Genomic DNA, 6,905 nt, shown 5'->3' on the forward strand with positions numbered 1-6,905 from the left:
ATCAATTGCCTCTTTTACTGTATAATTTATTGCTTTTATTTATTACATATGTGACTGAATATTTTGGCTGAAGGTGAAAATATTGTATATTACTGTAGTTTTCATTAGATGTTAAGATTTAATTATGTGCTGAATGGTTTATGCACTGGGCTCTGAGAGGTATATTGCTTCTTTAGATGGAGTTAGACCTAGAAAGCTCTATATCTGAACCTACCTGAAACAATTGCTGTATCATGTTTTGATTGTTGGTATTTGGGATATAGATGATCTTCTTATTTTGTTAGAGACCAAGGAACACCTAAATTTTCAAACAAAATTTCAGAAAGGTATGTTTCTTTTTGGGTAAAATTGTCCACTCTATAAATTCTAGGGACCATCTTGACTGTCCACACATGGAATCCTAATTTTAGCTTCTCTTTTCAGTTTTCATCTTGCTTTCCTCTGTGTCTATTTTTGTTTTAATTATTGTTTGGTCGAATAGTCCTTAATTTTGCCCAATGATGTACAAATCAAAATTTAATTGAGCAGTTTGGCATGGTTTTTAATTCATTATCAGCCGTTTACTCACCACCACTTTCACTACCACCACAACCACCATCTACTCTTCTTTTAACATACATACATGCATATACACACAATTTTGTTTTTCTTTGGTGGTGGTTTGTAAAGGTTTTTGATGAATGCCCATTGCCTTAAAAAACTGTGGATGATCATTTCAAAGCTATGAGATCTGAGGACTTTTCTTTATTTTCCTTTACATGCATTTCTTATGTTATTTATTTGTTTTGATTTGAGTTTTCATTGTTGTGAATGATGATAAATGCACTGGGCTCTGAGCAGTTATCACTGCATTATTGATGGAAATGCAGCCTAGAAAGCTGTTTCTGATACTACATAATTTTTTATATGTATATATAGTTGAGCACATTGTAAAATTTGCAAGATTTCTTGTTCTTTGTATTATTCTGTCTAATGTTGGGTCATAATATATATATTTTAAATAGTGAAATTATTTCATTTTTACTTGCTTATTGTTGTTTCTTTTAAACTGTGGAATGTTATAATAGTAAACAAATAATTTTGACTATAAATTTTGTTCACACCTGCCTTAAGATCGACATTAATCTTATGCATTTTGGTTCCTTTTCTAAAATGCATGTGGCCCTTGCTTGGCTATGGTTATGGTTGGTAATTCCTGATTCCTTTTCTATTTCTACTAGTGTGCTAGATATTTCTAGACTACTTTTTTTTTCTTCACTTATTTGATTTCTTTTACCCTAAATTGCATTGAAAGAGAATTGAAACCTTTTTCATCTGCCCAATGATGAATTTAAATTGCATCGTGACAGTTATTTTGATTTTCATTTTGAACCCCCATAGACACATCCAGTGAGCCCACCAGCATGTGTTCTAGACTACTAGTTGCTGCTGGCTGTTGGCTGCTGGTTGTGGTGGTGGTGGTGGTGGTGGTGGTGGTGGTGGTGGTGATGATGATGATGATGATGATGATTGTTGTTGTTTTTCTTGTTTCAAAATGTGGGAAGGCTCTTAATGAAAATCATAAGCTTCACTGTTCTTGATTACATGATCTGAGGGCTGCAGCAGCTTCTTCCCCCATAACCAACCTTTTTCCTCCTTTAAATTGGTGCATTTTTGTCTTTTTAAAGTTCTTAGCCTGCGTGTTTAGCATTAACAATTGAGTAAGCCAATTGTTCACAGCATGCCTCGTCTGGCTTTCATTACTCTATTGTGCCTGAATTAAACAATGGATAAACAGAAGTTTTCAGGTGCTATATTCTAGGGGTGTCAGCCAGATGGAGATACGCCAGATATTTCTTAGGTAAAATAAGTGGCTTTTTTTGGATTTAAACTTTCTTACAAGGCAAGTCTTTGTTTTCCATTATGCTTGTTCCTTGTGTATTTGCGTCATTTACTTTCAAGATTGTAAATGGAAAGCTCATCTGTAATCTCTTTCATTATTTTGGTTTTTATTGATCATGGTTATCTCTTAAGTGGATTTTACAATTATTGATTTGCTGACTTGCACTTTGGTTTTTGGCATACTACATTCCTATCATGCCCTATGATGGACATCTGAACTATATTGATTGGTTGCATGGTTTCAATTATCGCTAGCCTTTGTGCACCACCACTGTCTTCTCCATTATGTAGTTGTGTGTGTGTGTGTGTATTTATGTATCCTAGGTGGTGTGCAGAGTCTTTTGATGATTGCCATTTGCATGCTGTAGATGATTTTTTCAGAGCTATGAGATCTGTGGTCTTTCAGAGCATACATGTTTATGTGGGTCAACTGTATCTAGACCTGGTCTAATGTCAGAAACTGTTAAATTGTAGCCTTTTTTGTTGCATAAATTCTTGTTCCAAAAGGAAGCAGTTGTCTTGATTACTCAGTTGGTTGGATGTTTCAGATCCAAAAGCACTGATTAGGGTCTTTGGCAAGGTTATGGTCTCAATTGCCTCTTTGATTTTATATTATATAGCTTTTATTTATTACATATGTGACTGAATATTTTTTCTGAAGTTGAAATATTCTATATTGCTGTAGTTTGCACTAGATGTTAAGAATTAATTATGTGCTGAATGGTTTATGCACTGGGCTGTGAGAGATATATTGCTTCTTTAGATGGAATTAGATCTAGAAAGCTCTATATCTGGATCTACCTGAAACAATTGCTGTATCATGTTTTGATTGATGGTATTTGGGATATAGATGATCTCCTGTCTTTGACTAACGGACTTAAATTGTGGAGAGATTTTTTATTTTAAAAATGATGTTGCTTTGTCCACATTATGCCTTCTGTATGATTGAAGACTTTGAGCTTTACAGTATTTACATCTGCCCTATGATGAAAAATAGTTATGTTGAGCGGTGCTTTTGTTTTCTCGTTTTTAGCCTCCATCTCTACTGCCACACTCACCATCATCAATATGCTGCTGCTGCTACTGCTACTGCTACTGCTTCTTCTTCTTTATTGTTATTATTATTATTATTTGTTTATTGGTTTTGGTAGAAGTGGTAGTGGTTGGTATTCTTATTGCCGTAAAAGATGTTGAATGGCTTTTAAAGAGAATCATAAGTTTCACCGTTGGTGAATCATTATAGCTATGAGATCTGAGGGCTGAAGCTTAGTTAATTTTTTTCCCTTGAAGCATTTTCTTTTACGAGTTTTGGTTCCTGAAGTGTTATATATTATCTGGATACCTTTCAGTCTTACTTTATTTCATTCCCTTACACTTGTTTTATTTAAAATCTCAGATTATGATTTCTAAGTATGTAGTAAAAGTTATGGTTACAATTTGTATGTTTGCATAGCTGCTATTCGCCTACTCCCTGAGTACTTTCAGTTGATCTTAGCTTTGTGAAGTAGCTTTGAATATGGTGCTGTAGGTTTATCATTAAGTATGATATCACCCACCATCCATTTCGCCCGATGATGTACAACTCAGAAGTATTGAACGATTGCATTGTTTTCATCCATGGTTGCACTTTTTGCGCCACCAAATGGTCTTTGTGTGTGTGTGTGTGTGTGTTTGTGTTGACTATTTGGTGGTGTGAAATGGCCTATGGAGAAGCCAGTGGCATTAATTGGAGATGATCTGTTTTAAGCTATGAGATCTGAGGGCCTTGCTTTTAGCATATTCCTTTTTGGTGGTTTTGTGTCATTTCTCTGTAATCTGTAAACCTTGGATGATGTGTTTTGAGATAGAGATCTAAGGTCTTTTCTTTTCTTTTTTAATTGTATTTCTTTTCTAAATGTTATTTTATGCGTGTTGGGGTGTGTTTCACATTATGATTTCCTTCGGTAAATGAAACAAAGATTGGTTAGAAATATATAGTTTAACTTTACGGTTTTCTTTTTTCTTTTCTTTTTTCCTGGGTTATTTACCCTGTAATTTGAATTTATGGATTCCAGTGTTGTTTTTTGTTTATTGATTTTCATTCTCTATTTTGTTTTCATTTTTTGATTTGAAGTATGGTTTTGTTAAAATACACAAAGGATGATGTTGAATAGCAAGTTTATGGTTTGCAGAGGTGGTCTCTTGTCCTTTTTGTTCTTTTAAGTCCAGAATCAGTGGAGCATATATTTTTCTTATGTCAAATCAAGCTACTAATGTGGACAAAACCCTCTTCCGCATGCTTAATTTCTTCATGCCTGGTTTCCATCGGTGATTATGTTAAATAACTGTTATACTTGTACCTAATAATTTTGTGGTCACTCCATAGGACTCAAGAGACTTTTATTTGTGGCTATTCTACGTGACCAAACATGGATGCTACAATCTAGTTTTTGACAATGAATGGATCCTTGTGAGCTGGTCCTCTCCATCAACAGTCTTTCCTACTCCACAAACATGCTCGGTCTTCCTTGGTTCCAAGTTCTCGTAAACAATAACTCTCACAAACACAAACTCAGTCTCAAAGCCCCAATACACCCAATAACTCTTCCACACTAGCAAAAAAAAAACAATCTCTCAACCCATCAAAACGGGTAATGTCTCGACCTTCCCAAAAATCTACCAAATTACTCTTAAAAGAAACTTACTCGTATTCTTCTAGGAGTTTTCTCCTCTTTTGATGTTGGAGGAACCTAGATTAAAAGCCGCCAAACCCCTTGAAAGGTCTGTTCCAGTAGGCAACATGAATCCTATACAATTGTGGAGCCTATATATATTGTGAAAGGTCTGTTCCATAGAACAGACATGGGAGATTCCCCTCTACCCCAGGGACCAATTGTGGGATCTATATATTGTAATAGACTCACTTTATGGAACGAGCACAAGAGATGTCTCTTGGCTCATGGGCCATGGGTCCATCACACAACAGATTGACCCTAAGAGTATTCATATTGGTAGTGCTAAAATAGCTAAAATATTATTTTAGCACCCAAAATACTAATCGGCATGCTACATTGATGGTGGTATATTTATAAAATTTTGCAAACTGTGATCAGTAAATTGCTATCTTTGCAAGTTTGCTATAGCTCCGAAGGGATAAAAAAATTATTGTTTATTCTGTGGCGACTTTTTTCTCATTAAAAAAAATGTCTTTTCTCTCTTTTTTATCTCTCATTAAAGAAAGAATAAAGGAAAAAATATTTAAATAAAGTGGTAAAAAAAATAGAATTTTTGATGTTTGGTGTATAGTCAAGTGGAGTGTTAAAATAAATAAAAATAGCTTTTTGAGTTGTTAATTAAAGCTAAATTTTTTAACACCACAATTATGAACGCTCTTTGTAAGGATCTGAACTTGAGACCTTGCCCAGCACATGGACGGACTTTGGCCCAAGAGGCTTAAAACAATGAATTTGTAGAGAAATGGGTTAAAATACTGGGTTTTAGTTAATTAAACATCGTTATAGATAGGCTTGATGACAAAAAGATAAACATGAACTATTATGAAATGAAGAAAGGACATCCTCGACGAAATCTGAGAACAATAGTTCTAATATATTGTTCTTAGAAAGAGTTATAGATTTGATTGCGGATTGCTATAGTATTTTTTCTCTCCAATTTCCGATCCCATTCACTGTTCTTTTTCCTCTTCTTTTATACTCTCTTCCCCTTTCACCTCAACCGTCCACTTGTATGCTAGATGGTTTGGGCTGATACTTGTCCCATTAATCCTTCTCATAAGGTTTCAAGTATTAGCTGTAAGGCTAAAATACACTGTTCTGGTATCACTTCTACACTAATGCAGTCAGGGGATTAGCTGCAGTGCATTTAATGCGGAGGCAGCAGCTTTCTCCCCAGATATTTTGGGGTTCATCCTTATCTCATATCTTTACAGTGTTTATCCACTCCAAACGAATTTTAGGGATTGTCATCTTTATTCTCAATCTATTTTCCAGGACCTTGGCCAAGTTCGGTCGAGGAAGTTTTCATCCGGCACACTTTCCAGAGCCTTTAGGACCAAACCCCACCTTTTATTCATTAGTGCAATCTCCTCTAACGAAGACATCTCATCCTCAGGCGGATGTTTGTCCTTGGCATGGGCCACAAGCCCAACATATGAATAAATAATGCACTTTTGGGTCCAAGAACCCTACACTCTTATTTCTAGGCATGGGCCACAAGCCCAACATATGAATAAATAATGCACTTCTGGGCCCAAGAACCCTACACTCTTATTTCTACCTCTCTCTCTCTCTCTCTCTCTCTCTCTCTCTCTCTCTCTCTCTCTCTCTCTCTCTCTCTCTCTCTCTCTCCATATGTAGAAAAAACTGAGATATCTTCTAATGATTCCTTGATATGTAGGGAATTTGGATTAGGGATTAGGGATTAGGGCCATAATCCCTAATCCAAACAGGCCATAATCCCTAATCCAAATTCCCTACTTGCCAGTGTTCTCATGAAGAGCACAGACTGCATTTCAATCTCAATTTAGTAACACTTCAGAAATATTTTTGGTCTCTATCAAACCTTCAGATACACACACAACAAATACTGATTACATCCCTGGGAAGGATTTAAAACTTGATAGGACGAACATCATTCTAAAAAGAAAAAGAGAAAGCTTTCATAGCTTGCATTTCATAGGTTTGTGAATAAATCAACCGAGAGAGTATAGTTGAAGTTGTGAATTTGGAGCCGAGGATATCATATGCTTACTTAAAGTTGAAACAATGACAGATGCATCAGCTGACATGAGTAAAACAACTCAAAAAAACTTGTACCCCTTCCTAAAAAATTGATTGGTTCAAACTAGTGTGCCATAAACTTAGTGCTAAGTTTCCTTTTTTAGCACACATATAAAAAGAATAGATTTCGGAATCAATATGAAACATTATTACTAATTAGAAATTACAATTAACAGTCTTATTAATAAATCATGCGCTTCCCAAGAAATTCATGAGAAATTCCATTAGACCATTATATATCCAAGT

General features: G+C 35.2%; 1 non-coding gene across 1 annotated transcript; it reads left to right on the forward strand.

Annotated features, from left to right (window-relative positions):
• The first annotated feature begins 806 nt into the window (after positions 1–806).
• On the forward strand, positions 807–891 carry LOC126707771 (small nucleolar RNA snoR118). The gene has a single exon (XR_007649076.1). It is a non-coding gene; the product is annotated as a small nucleolar RNA snoR118 (small nucleolar RNA).
• The last annotated feature ends 6,014 nt before the right edge of the window (positions 892–6,905 follow it).

This window comes from Quercus robur, chromosome 11 (assembly GCF_932294415.1).
Source record: "Quercus robur chromosome 11, dhQueRobu3.1, whole genome shotgun sequence".
NCBI classification, from domain to species: Eukaryota; Viridiplantae; Streptophyta; class Magnoliopsida; order Fagales; family Fagaceae; genus Quercus; species Quercus robur.